The 14309-nt window shown below is 40.9% G+C and overlaps 1 protein-coding gene across 1 annotated transcript in view; it reads left to right on the top strand.

Moving 5' to 3' along the window:
- The first annotated feature begins 12143 nt into the window (after positions 1 to 12143).
- Positions 12144 to 14309, top strand: part of SGCD (sarcoglycan delta) — a 468122-nt gene continuing 465956 nt past the window's right edge. Inside the window, exon 1 of the mRNA XM_087709402.1 lies at positions 12144 to 12965. The gene's annotated coding sequence lies outside the window, so the exon portion shown is untranslated. The remainder of the gene's footprint in view (positions 12966 to 14309) is intronic.

Here is a 14309-nt window from a genome sequence, read left to right as displayed (position 1 = left end):
CCTGATGGCTATCCAGTAAGTGGTAAAAGATACCTAGAATTTTTTTCTCTCTCCAATAATATGATCTAGTGATTAAGGCACCAGGCTAGAAACCAGGAGACTGTGAATTCTAATTCTTTCTCAGACAAGAAAGCTGGCTGTATAATTTTGGGCCACTGTTTGATCTCCTTGCTGAAAGTTGATGTCAGATTTTGATAGCATACCTTGCAAATATAATATTATATTTGATTATCTTTCATGTGCAGTATTTCTTTATGAAAGGTGGACAGGTCTCAGATAATATTAAATCATTAATTTATATTTTGGACACACATTAATAAAAAATGGAATAAACACTGATGATCTCATTGCATTCCAGGTCAAAAGGATTTGGATAATGTATAGTGGCTTTTGCCAAAGATGGAACTTCTTTTCTGTTAATTGGATCCATATATGGTGTGCTAATCCTTTTGCCAATGTTATCACAAATGGAATTATTTCTTAGTCTATTAAGATGTGCAGTAGAACTTGCCAATGTTTCATTTATTTCTTCTTATATTTAATACAATATTGGAATCACTGGCCTCTCTTATTAAGACGTTGAAGGCTCTTCTGGAATAGAAACAAAACTGGATTAGTTGAATATACCTACTATATGCTGATAATATGCTCTGTCTTATTAATGTTCTGAGAATAGCACCACCCCTTCTGGTCCAATAGAAAGGGAATATCTGCTAGCTCTATCCTGTCATCCTTTGCACCTATTATTGCAAAGTTGTAAAAAGTTCACAAATCCTCAGAAAAGGGCTATATAATCTGTGTTTTTATTATTTATTATTAAGAGTTTTGAGAGGAAGATTAAAAACTAGTATACAGTAAAAAACAAAAATAATAAGTACAAAAAAGGATGAAAAGAAATAGAAAGTAGCTTCTTATTTTCTTTGCAGCAAATGTACAGTAAGTGCAATTATAAAATTCCTGCCAGGTTCGCCAACCTTCCTTCCTCTTTCCCTGCCTCCCTCCCTTCATTCATCCCCAGTGCTCTTCCTTCCTTCCTTCCTTCCTTCATCCCTCCCTCCCAACATTGGTGACAAATACAGTACATATATGTAGGATGTTTGTGGCACTTCGGACATAAGACCAAGTCACCCGGGCCAAGTCTTGCATTAAAATATCCTCCTATAATAACTTTTGCTTCTGGTAAAGTTATCATCAGTTCAGATAGGTAGTTTTCCAAGTCCTTGCCATCTTTTTTTTAAAAAATTGCATTGGACTCTTGAAGGCAGAAAATAGAACAGATTCCCAGCTTCAATTCTTGGGATTTGTGCTTCACCACTCCATGAAGCACCATATGCCCAGAGGAGTTGAGCAGCAATTCTTTCTTTCTTGTTCTCCAGAAGTGCCCAATATATACCACCTGCCCTCAAGCTTTCTGAAGCTAAGACATTATTCCAGCCATTATACAGAGGCCAGTTAAACCTAGGAATCAATTACCAGAACTTGGAAAGGATACAGCAGAAATTCTTAAGAAAGCTATTTCAGGTTGCAAAATGCCTACCTTGAGGCTGAAGGCAGGACTTATCAAAGTCAAAACAAGTTTATGGTTTGAACAGTTAAATATTGGTTCACTTTTAACCCCAAGGTCTGACTGAACTAACATTAATTGATAAATATCGTACCTCCTGGAAATTCCAAATTGAGAAAAATATATGCACACTATGTTTTTCAAGAGATTCCTGCCAATGGGACAAGATTAGGCAAAGGTTCATTGAATCACAATCAGAATTATAGTCAGATTCAAGAGCACAACTGGGACATAAGAATGTACATTTCAAAGCGGCATTTCTACCTAGATCAATTCACAAGCAGTACATTTCAATGAGCATTTAAACTACTGCAATTCAGTATGATGCCATCAGCAGAGATGGAAAGAAAACTTTAAAAAACTTATGCGTAAAGGCTTTGTTCTTGTAATGGTGAGATTATTGAAACACAAACTCATATTCTGTTATGTTATAATTTTTATCGAGACATACACTAAGACCAGGGGTGGGTTGCTGCTGGTGTTACTGCCTCTTTGCAACCCGTGTGCAACATGCGCGCGTGCCAGACGTGCACTGCACATGTGTGCGCTCTTCAATGTAAATTGTTCTGCACGCATGCACAATTTACAGTGAATTGCACATGCACAGTCACTAAAATCCAAAATGGCGACAGCCAAGCGGCAGTGAGGGAACTGGTTCGGGGGCATGGCAGGCCTGGATCGCTGCCAGTTCTGCAACCGAGGCCAGAATTCCACTACCGGTTCGGCTAAACCGGGCCGAACTGGCAGCAACCCACCTCTGACTAAAACATCTTAACACCTCTTCTAATTCCATATCTCAGATGGACTGAAGCGTTCTACATGCAATTGTTACTAGATAAGAACCCCAAGGTAATGCTTGCTATTGCAAAATTTGTTTTTGCAGCTGGCAAAATCCATGTATTGCTGATAGCAAAATAGTGCAAGTGCAATTGTAGGCTCTGCTGTGTAGGTTTTATTTGATTGGTTTCATACATTCTGGCTTGCTGACCTGCAAAAAAAAATTAATTTGAAATATTAACAATTGTGAATCTACTACTTTGATACATATTAATATACTACAATACTTAGGTGAATTCTCAGGTTTTTCAGTTAATTGGAATAAATCTCAAAAAAATTTCTATAGCATCTAATGCATCCATGGTACTGTGATAGTAAAAGTGGGAATGCTACTTTTTACTCTAATTCTCTTGGAACAGTTATTAGAAATAAACTATATTGTTGTAAATGTAACTATATCAAACTCTTTATTTGATATAAACGTATAGTTAAATGAGAAAAGATAAATGTTCCATGAATGTATTATTTCAAAATTACATACTTAGAGATATTCCAGTTTTAATACCTCTTAAGATATTTATAGAGATCTGTAATTTATTAAAACATTTTCTATGTCAAGGATAAGCCCCTAGATTTTATCTAAATTATAACTATTCCTAATTTTCCGCTTTAGCGCAACCCAAAGCTCTTATTGATTTCTGTTTCATGGAATTTAAGTGCTCAGTTAAAAAAAACCATTATAGGCACAACTAAGTTCTTATTTGACCACTTCGTTTTACAGATAGTCCTTTATTTATAGCCTTTCAAAGTTACAATGGAACTGAATAAAGTGGCTCACAACTCTTACAATATCTCCATGGTAATGTAATCAAAATTTGGGGGCTTGGCAACTGAAATGTATTTGATTATTGCAAGGTCTCAGGATCATGTGATTGTTATTTGTGAATACTTCCTACAAGCAAGGTCACAGGAAAAAGCCAGATTTGTTTAAAGAGCATATGATTCATTTTAATATTGTGGTGTTTTGCTTAACAACCGTAGCCAAAAAGGTCATAAAATGAAGCATGAGTTACTTAAAAACCACTCCTGGCTTAGCAATGGAAATTCTGGTTCCAGTTGTAGTTGCAATTTGAGGATTATCCCTAATAACATCTTTTTGGTATCTATAGTCTTTTATCTCATACAATACAATAGCAGAGTTGGAAGGGACCTTGGAGGTCTTCTAGTCCAACCCCTTGCCTACGCAGGAATCTTAAACCATTTTAGACAAATGGCTATCCAACATCTTCTTAAAGACTTCCAGTGTTGGCGCATTCACAACCTCTGGAGGCAAGCTGTTCCACTGATTAATTGTTCTAACTGTCAGGAAATTTCTTCTCAGTTCTAAGTTGCTTCTCTCCTTGATTAGTTTCCACCCATTGTTTCTTGTTCTATCCTCAGGTGCCTTGGAGAATAGTTTGACTCCCTCTTCTTTGTGGCAACCCCTGAGATATTGGAACACTGCTATCAGGTCTCCCCTAGTCCTTCTTTTCATTAAACTAGACAGATCCAGTTCCTGCAACGGTTCTTCATGTTTTAGTCTCCAGTCCCCTAATCATCTTTGTTGTTCTTATCTAGAGCAACACATCTTTTCTACACAGTTTTGGCGACCAAAACTGAATTCAGTATTCCAAGTGTGGCCTTACCAAGGCATTATAAAGTGGTATTAACACTTCACGTGATCTTGATTCTATCCCTCTGTTCATGTAGCCTAGAACTTTATTGGCTTTTTTGGCAGCTGCTGCACACTGCTGGCTCATATTTAAATGGTTGTCCACTAGGAGTGGACAACCTTCTGTATCTTAAGCTTATCTTCTGGAGTGTTGGCTATTCCTGCCAGTTTGGTGTCATCTGCAAATTTGATGAGTTCCCCATTTATTCCCTCATCCAAATCATTGATGAAGATGTTGAAGAGTACTGGGCCTAAAACAGAGCCTTGGGATGGTACACTGCATACTTCCCTCCATGTAGATGCAGTTCCATTGAGGACTACATGTTGAGTGTGGTTGGTCAGCCAGTTACGAATCCATCTGGTGGTGATGCTGTCTAACCCACATTCTTCTACTTTATCTAGTAGTAGGTTATGGTCTACCTTATCAAATGCCTTACTGAAGTCTAAGTAAACTATACTGATGGCATTTCTCTGGTCCACTAATTTTGTCACTTAGTCAAAGAATGCAATAAGATTAGTCTGGCATGATCTGTTTTTGACAAACCCATGTTGGCTTTGGGCTATTACTTTGTTTACTACTAGATGTTCACTAATTTGTTGCTTGATTATCTTTTCCAGAATCTTTCCTAGTATTTAGGTCTGACTGATAGGTCTGTGGTTACCTGGATCTATTTTTTTTCCTTTTTTGAAGATGGGAACCACATCATCTCTTTTCCAGTCCTCTGGCAATTCCCCAGTGCTCCAGGATCTCTGAAAGATATAGTTCAGTGGTTCTGAGATCTCGTCCGCCAATTCCTTCAGAACACTGGGGTATAATCTGTCCGGTCCTGGTGATTTGAACGTAACCAGGGTAGATAGGTGCTCACTTACCATTTTCTTCCCTATTTCAACTTGTGTTCCTAATCAGATTTTTGTGGTGCTGTTTTTGGTAGGTTGGACTGTTTTATCCCTTTGTGTAAAGACAGATGCAAAAAATGAGTTAAATAGTTCTGCTTTCTCCCTGTTGCTTGTAACCTTCTTGCCACTTTCTCCAAGCAATGGACCAATTTTTCCTTAACTTTTTTCTTGTTTTTAACATGTTGGAAGCAGCTTTTTTTTTTTTTTTTAACTTTTGGGACAAGCCTTTCTTCATTGTGAGCCTTAGCTTTCCTCACTTTATCTTTACAGGCTCAGGCTATTTGCTGATATTGTGCCTTAGTTATGTTCCCCCCCTCCTTTCCACTTTTTATACTTATCTTTTTGTCTTTCAATTTGTCAGAGAGTTCTTTATGCAGCCATGCTTGTTTCTTTTGGGAGCTGTTATTTTTGTTCTTCATTGGTATTGTGGTAGACTGGGCTTTTGTAATCTCATTTTTCAAAATTTCCCAAGCTTCTTGTTTTCCCTTTGATGATTCTCATCCATGGAATTCTTCTCAAGCTCTAAGTTTATTGAAATGAGCTCTCTTAAAGTCCAAGACTCTAGTTTGACTTTGTTCTACTACTTGTGTTTGCATAATATTGAATTCCAATATTTCATGGTCACTTGCCCCCAGGGTTCCTGTGGCTTCAACACCTTCTATCGTTTCCTCTCTGTTAGTGAGAATTAAGTCCAATATGGCTGATCTCCTTGTTCCCTTCTCTACTTTTTGGGAAACAAAGTTGTCTGCTAGGTTCGTTAGGAACCTGTTGGATTTTCCACTTGGTGCAGAGTTTGTTTCCCAGTTGATGTCAGGGTAGTTAAAATCCCCCATTACTATTGTGGTGTGCTTCCTACATACCTTAGTTAGCCGACTAGCAAAAAGTTCATCTACTTCCTCTGCTTGGTTGGATGGACTGTAGTATAGACCTATGGCAATGTCATTTCCCCACAATCTTTAATATTGACCCAAATGCATTCAAGATATTTCTCATCATTGTTGTCCTCTATTTCTGTAGATATGTAGTTATTTCTTATATATAGTGCAACGCACCTCCTCTTTTATTTGGTATATTTCTTTTAAATAATTTAAACTCTTCTAGCTGTATGTTCCATTTGTGGGTTTCATCCCACCAAGTTCCTGTAATGGTAACAATATCATATCTGCCCTCATTTACTTGAATTTCTAATTCACCTTGTTTATTCCTCATACTGTGTGCATTGGCGTATAGACATTTGAGTCCATTTTACTTGACCCTGTGTTTACTGTCTACATAACCTGTGTTATGCCTGACTGCCCCTATTTTCTTGCCACTTGTATGATTCATGCACATGGTATGGCACTCACTATTAAATGCTTGGTTTTGCTTGACAGCAGGAGTGATAATCTTACCCGCACAAACATCTATAGCAATAGCAGTAGACTTATATACCGCTTCATAGGCCTTTCAGGTCTCTCTAAGCGGTTTACAGAGAGTCAGCATATTGCCCCCAACAATCTGGGTCCTCATTTTACCCACCTCGGAAGGATGGAAGGCTGAGTCAACCCTGAGCCGGTGAGATTTGAACCGCTGACCTGCTGATCTAGCAGTAGCCTGCAGTGCTGCATTTAACCACTGCGCCACCTTGGCTCTATGTTACAAGCACTGATAACCCTATGAATTTTAGATTGCTGAGGATAGAAATGTTCTGTATCTATTAATTCTCTGTCCCCACTGTTCAGTTTAAATATTTATCCAGAAAATCTGTGAATTTAATGCCAAGTAAATCAGTCCCTTTCTTGGATGGGTGCAAACCATCTCTTTTGTACAGTTTTTCATTGGACCAGCTACAGGCATCATGACTAATAAAACCAAACCCTTCCCTTTTACACCACTCCTTTAGCCACACATTAAACTCTGCTACACGCTGTCCCTTCCCGTTTTGTTCCTTATATACTGGTAAAACCTCTGAAAAGATAAGCCTACAACCTATACTATTAAGTTCATACCCCAAGCTCTGGAAATCATTCTTCACAGAAAGTACATCTTTTTGGGACAGATCATTAGTGCCAAGATGTATAATAGCATCAATGTCACAGTCCTTACTTGCATTCTTGACTATCTTAAGAATACACTTCTTGTCTCTGCTGGCAATAGCACCTGGCAGACACCTGACCTCTTTTAAAACCTTCATATCCTTTCCTAAATTTACATCCCTTACGATTGAATCACCAATCAGAAGGTGACTTCTCTTTTTGCATACCTTGCTCTTCTTGTGCGACTGATGTATGATACCTAGTTCCCCATTTCGCCTTTCCGAAGAAAGTTCTTCATTTTGGGCCACGATCCCCTGCTTATTTGAGTCATCATTATCACAACTACCTTGGACTATCTCTTTAGTGTCCCCATTAAGGTCAGCAAGGGCGCTATATCTGTTATGTTGGGTCACAGCAAAAGCTTTGTGTTTATGGTTCACAGCTCTCACCCTCCAGATCCCATGGTTGTCCAGATTGCTCTTCTCCTGCAGAATCTTTGCGGTAGAGGGGGCTAATAGTGTGGCATCTCCATAGAGTGGAATGGCCGAATTGGACACCTATTTTCTGCTTGAAGAGCACAGATTAGAGATTCTAGATAGGTAATCTGTCTATGTAATTTGTTTACAAAGGGGACAGTATCCAAATTTGAAAAGAGTACTGCGAAAGACAGGTGCAAAACAGCTATTACATTGAACTAAGCTGGTCATTTTGAAATAAAATAAAATCACAATCTCAAATACACTAATCCAGAATGTATTATTGCTATTTTGGTTTATAGATATATGATTCGCGTGCCGTTAGGCGCACGGGCCCCTACCTCAGTCTCTTTGTCTCTCTGACTCACCCCTTGTATCCAGCAAGATCTTGTCTTGTCTTGTCTTGCCATGTTCAATTTGGACTGTCCGAAACTGTGAAATGACATTACAGTCAATTTGAAAAAGTCTTTTGAATTCATAGTTCGCATGGGATGTATTAACAAATTATTCTTTTATTATAGAAATTTAATGTTTTCCTAAAACATTAAACCATTTAAACATTCCATTTTTATTTTTTGTTATTGACTTCAGTATTTTGTTGTTTCCACCACTGTTTATTTTTTTGTACTCTTTTGTAAACTTGATATTAAAAACAATACCATTGGAAGAAACACAATAGAAAAAAATCCCTAGATAGAAAATACAACTAAAAGAATCTAACTGGGGATGTCTGAATCCAGAAAGTACCTGAACATTTAATCTTAGTAACCACAGTTTCAGCTATAGGAATGATTTGTGGATTGGATAATTTTTGATTTGTTTAATCTTGAGAAGACAACAGATGTTTATCCTTGTAGAAGGATACATCTAAGAAGCATGGAAATCTGGCATTGCCTCTGTCCAGAATTACTGTGGGTGTGTGTGTGTCTGTGTGTACTTCCCATGTGTTTTTGCTTCCCAGTCTAACCTTTCACTCTTGAATTTCTCCATGGTCTCCCATCCAAGCCTTTCCTAATTTTTTTAGATCACCTAAAGTCAGCTATATGCTGCCACCTGCTGTATTAAATTTTATTTTTCATTTGTCTGAATTATTACTTACATTGCAGAGAAAGTTTCTCATTTCCCAGCCCTCCACCCCATCTTTATTTTTTACTTTATTTTCAAGTGGATTGGAAATACCTTCAATTTATATTAAAAAATAATCAAAGCTAGTTGAACAATCCTATCTAAACAGTGTACCTCAGTAGCTCTGTTTCAAGCTGAAAGGAAGCCTTGAACTGCATTCTAGACTCCGTGCTGCTTAACAAATTAATAATTTGGATGATTACAATGGTTACAAAATTTCAATTGTGCACTTACAGATGACATAAAGATGAGAAGGGCAGCAAACTCCTTAGAGACAGTCTTAAAATTCAGTAGGAACTTGACAAGCTCAACAAATGGGTCCAAACTAACCAGATGTACTCCAATTGGGACAAATGCAAAGTTCTAGATTTGGATTAGAAAAATCAAAGATATGAGTATGGGAGGGGGTAATATTGGACAGCACCACATGCAAGAAGGATGTTGCAATAGATCACAGGCTAAACATCATCCCATAGTGTGATGCATCTATGAAAAAAAGAAATATATTCTATGAAGTATACTGTCAGGATCAAGGGAAAACGTTGATCCTCTTTGTGGGTCAACAAACATCTAGATTATTGCATTCAGTTCTAGCATTTTAGAAAGTACAAGCAGCATCTGTAAATGAGCTCAAAACAAACAAGATGGTGATATTGACATCATAATTGAAGGCAAGACAAGAAGTAGCAGATTTGAAACTTATCAAGGAAAGATGCAACTTAGAACTAAGAGAAATTTAGTAACAGTGAGACCAATTAATCAATGGAACGGCTTGCCTCCAGATGTTGTGGATGATCCATCACAAGAGGTTTTTAAGAAGAGATTGGACAGCCATTCATCTGAAATGATATAGGGTCTCTTGCTTGAACATGGGATGGAACTCCAAGGTCCTTTCAATTCTATTATTCTGTTATTATTCTGTTATTAATTTTTATATATTAATTATATAGTTATATATAGAGAGATCTATTTTCTAGGTGTGTCAAGTCTTATGCATGTGCAAAAGCTCCAGTCATGATACAACAGCTGCTGTCTTGTTTGTTATGAACCACTAAGGCACTCTGGAAGGGACATTGAAAAACTAAAATTTTCTTCCAATGGAGAAAAAAAAAGAATGATGACAAGATGGGGGTGGGGAGAGGTAAGAAAACCCACTGAGAAATGGTTGGAGGAAGTAGATAGCCTGCAGAAGGCTGTGAGGAGGCTGATAGTTCCCTTCTGAAGGGCTGTTATATGGAAGGCAAAGCAGAATAATTGTTCAAAGTTGTTTCGGAAATGAGGACCAAAACAATGGTTTGCATTACAAGCAGCTGCAGTTTTTCTGAATGTGCAGTAATGTAAAATAAAGAATTACTTTCTGTCCACTTTATTGGATAATTCTAACAATCAACTGGTAGGCTTCTTGCTTCAGTAAGCATCTCCCTCTCTCCCCTATTGCCAACCAGCTGGTCATAGAAATTGTTTGGGCAATGGGGTTGTGGAGTGGAACTGTTGAAGTTTGAAAGCATGTTAAACCCACTGTCAAAACAAGATTGCCTGACAGCTGATTAGCAACTGGGAGAAAAACACGTAAAATAGGGGTTCCTGAAATTTGAGAAAGCACATCACTCATTTTACTGATATCAGCCTTGCAAGGTAATCCAGGCAAGAAAAACTAGCTCTATTTTATTGTAAGTTTACATTAACAGAATCCTGCAAGTCTAAAAGTACTGTATATTCCTCCCCTGTGCCTTTATAGCTCAAAAGACTAGGGAGGGTCCCTTCTGAGATGATTCCAAGGGAGGGATAAGGTAAAGGTAAAGGTAAAGGTAGTTCCCGAATCTAGGGAGCAGTACTCACCTATGTTTCAAAGTCAAAGAGCCAGCACTGTCCGAAGACATCTCGGAACACTGTAACCTTCCCACCAAGGGTTGTTCCTATTTTTCTACTTGCATTTTTACATGTTTTCGAACTGCTAGGTTGGCGTGAGCTGGGAAAAGTAATGGGAGCTCATTTTGTTACACGACACCAGGGATTCAAACCACAGACCTTTCTGATCGACAAGCTCAGTGTCTTAGCCACTGAGCTACCACATCCCTAGAAGGAAGGGATAAGCTGCCCCTTATCTAACCACTGCCCTGACTGCAGCTCTTCCCCTTTCTCCCAAGATAATTCATTCAGATGTTTGGCATATTGTAGACAACTACTTATATGTCAACCCCGCAAGGTAGGCTTGATTAGGAAATCAATTCCACAAGGAATCCAAAAGTAATTTTATTGAGATTTGTTACAATGACAAAATCTTACAAGACTGTGTTGTATCTTCTCCTCCTCCTTATAGCTCAGTGAATACTGTACATGTCCGAGCCCTTTCTGACTATTATCTGGCCAGTCTGGACTTTGAAAATGCTTCAGCTCCTTTTGCCTTAGGCATAATTGCTTTTGGCGATAGGTGGCTATATAAATTAAATAAACAAATAAATAAATGATCTCTGTCAAGGTCATCTCCCTTATTCACTACATCGGAAGTGCAGTTGCTGCTGTTTTGTTTTGATCTTTCTTACTGGAGGGAAAAGGGAGAGAATAGAGGCAGGATTCCAAGAGAGGGAAGTGTGACTGCATCTGGTGTTGCTGCCTGAAGTGGCCAATAGTTGCTGGGTATTCCCACCCATCCATTCTCCCCCCCCCCTTCCGCCGTCAAACTGTAGTATAAACAGAATACAGTGAAGCGTGTCAAAATACACTCACCTTGAAACTAACACTGGTTACTTGCTAGCTGAAGGGGGAAATCATTCCTTAAAAATTGGTGTAGCCATCTTGCAAAACCATTCATTCATGGGCTAGAAATCAGATGAAGGTAATGTCATGAGGACAGAGAGCGGCTAGGAAAGAAACCACCAGGATGCCCACCTATGCAAATAATGTGATTTCATACTTGCATGCAAGTACTTCTTAGAGGCAACATTTGCCTGACTTCAGCATCGCATTGCAAGAGGTATCATTTGCACACACAAACAGACACACATTTACACACGTCACCATTCCTGAGGATGTCAATGATGGGGGATGTGGTGGTGGTGGTGGGAGACTACTCTGCCCAGGTTATCATGCTTGTCCCATGCCTAGCTTAGGTGACCTTATCTAAACAGGAGCAAACAAGTTGAAATGCTGCCTGCACACTTAGCGATATATGAAACGCGGGGTGACTAACCGCGAGTAGCGTCAGGTGAACTGGGAGAGAGAAAGCTTAGAAACAGGTCCCTGGGCTGTAAAGCAAGGCGGCTTGCTTGCTCCGGCGTCCGATCTTGCAGGTTTGGAAGGCGGGCCAGCATTTTTCCTCCATTTCCTCCAAGGATGCGAGCTTGGCAAAGCGGGATTCCTGGCACCGGAGGCAGGGGAAAGTCCCAGTAGCACGGCGCGCAGAGGGGGTGGGGCAGGCGCGAGCGAACACCCGGCCGCTGGACGCTGTTCCCCTTTTGGCCTCTCCCCCTTCGCCAACATAAACCGGGGAAAGACGCAGCACGTGGGAAAGCCATAAGGCGCGGGGGAGTGGGGGCTTTTCTACTGGCTGGTTGGAGCTCCCGGTGGTTGTTGTCTCTGCGTTTGCCGCCGCCGCCGCCGCTGAGGCGAGCTTGGCGTTAAACGCGGCTTGTGTTGCCTCTGCCAGTGCCGTCTCTTTCGCTGGACTCCGCCAGGAATCCCGCAGGCAGGAAGCGAGGAGAGTGCCGCTGAAGCGCGGGGAGGGGAGAGCGGAGCGCCAGGGGAAGCCCGGCAGCGGGCAAGCCGAGCCAGGAAGAGGAAGGTGATAACGAAAGCGGGAATTTCCTTTTTTCCCCCTAGACTGCCCAGCAGTTGCAACGGCAGTAGCAGCGGGTCCTCCAGGTGTCTTCTCCACAGCGATGTTTCTCCGGCAGCAGGACCAGCATCCGGGTGAGTCCAGCATGCGCTGAGTGCCGAAAGCGGGCTGGACTTGTGACAGGCAGCAGTACCCACTTGGGCTCCCGCTCCTACGAGGATGCCCCGCACTGCCCGGGCGTGAGGAGGGCTTTTCCCCGGGAGCTACCCCCCCACCCCCACCAAAAAAAAAAAAAAAAGAGGCGGCCGGGCTTTTGGCTTTCTCCTTGCCCGAAGCTGCCCGCGCCGCTGGCCCCGCAGCAGGAGGCACCATGATTTCCTAACGGGCTTGCTCGACTCGCGCTTCGCTTCGCGCTTCCACGGTCTCCCCTCCCCTCCCCCTCCCCGCTCTCCATGGAATTACCCTGCTGGAAGGGGCGCTGCTGAAAAACTCGTGTTGCTCGGGACAGGCCCCCGCCCCCTCGAAAGGCGTCCTGGACACAGTTTGTTCCATCCTGGCCGCAGTTTGGAGAAGAGGCATTCAAGTTAGGGGTTAAAAACAACAACCCTCCAACAACCGAGGTGGGGTGAGTAGCCTGGCTCGTTGGGGACTAATCTGGAAATAAGTTGGGGCGGCTGGTGTCAAGTGGGGAAAGAAAGCGGAGGAGCGACCAAGTTTCTTTGGATCGGCAGCAGTGAACGAGGTTGCTTTATAACAGTTACTTGTAAATCCCTGGCCGTCTCGTTGCTTCTCAAGGAACCAGGAATTTGACATTGCCCTAAGTTTATAACGTTTCCAGCTTTGCATCTTCTGTTTTGGGTACAATGTCTAGAGGATAAGAGACTCTCTCTCTCTCTCTTAGTGCTTTGTATGTGTGTGTTTTTGTGTGCGTGCGCGCGCTCACGCGCGTAAGGCGCGCATTTTTCCGCGCGGGAGTGCAGCTTCCTGATTTGCATTCCAAAGCGGAAAATCGGATCTTATAAATGCATCGCCGGGATGTTGTTAATTTGGGGGGAGGGGGCTTATATGATCTATTGACATTTGCGAGCAAACCGACTTTTCTCCCTCTTTTTCCCGGTTTACCTTAACGATCGGGAATGCTCTTCTCCGGCTTTAAGCGGTCCTCTGTAGGTTTTCAGTCTCGGTTAAAGTGGAGGCAGCGTGCCTGGTAGAATCCAAGTAAGAAAAAGAGGTCACTGCGAGTAAATCAAGGTTGTCCTAGGACAAATCCGAGTGCCCAGTGAAAAAATTATAGTGAATGAGATTCTGCTACTTATGTCTTTTTCCTCAGATAAACTTGGGTGGATGGATCCATACTGTTCAACAGGTGGGGGATTTAATGTATGAACAGAAAGCCTGGACTTCCAATTATTTGAAGCTTGTCCTAGTTTCAAACAGCACATAGAAGGGATAAAGAATAACACAACCTACATTTCTTTTTAACCATTGGTCAGAGATGTCACTTTCTTGTAGGACACTGCTGTGCAATAGTAAATTCCCAGCTGAATCACTTCAAATGTCCTGAAAGGGTGGCATGAATTTGGGGGGACATGCCATTTTGATTGAATGGGTAGAAAATTTAAATAGGGGTGGGTGGGTGGGTTGATAAGTATATACCTTGATGTGAGCATTTCTCTTGCTTTCAGCAAAATGTTATGCAGCAATCCCTCTGGGAAAATAATAGCCTTTCAGTCACAAAATCTCTCAGCCATGAATTATACAACTCTGGATTTCTGGGTAGTCTTTTCAATAACTCACTTAATAATTTTCTGATGTCTTTCTGAGACTGTATTTGATTTTAACAGATCCAATGTGAAGTTTTTAACATCAGGGAAATCTGTCAGAATAACATGGTAATGGAGGGAAAGATATATTGGTGAAAGCATCTTACAAGTTCAGACTGCAGATAGAAACTTATTTAAATGGATTC

This window comes from Thamnophis sirtalis, unplaced genomic scaffold, assembly GCF_051295495.1.
Source record: "Thamnophis sirtalis isolate CommonGarterSnake01/CBP01778 unplaced genomic scaffold, rThaSir2_p1.2 scaffold_3, whole genome shotgun sequence".
Classification (NCBI taxonomy): domain Eukaryota; kingdom Metazoa; phylum Chordata; class Lepidosauria; order Squamata; family Natricidae; genus Thamnophis; species Thamnophis sirtalis.
The sequence above is the reverse complement of the archived record's forward strand: the minus strand, read 5'-3'. Positions and strand labels throughout refer to the sequence as shown.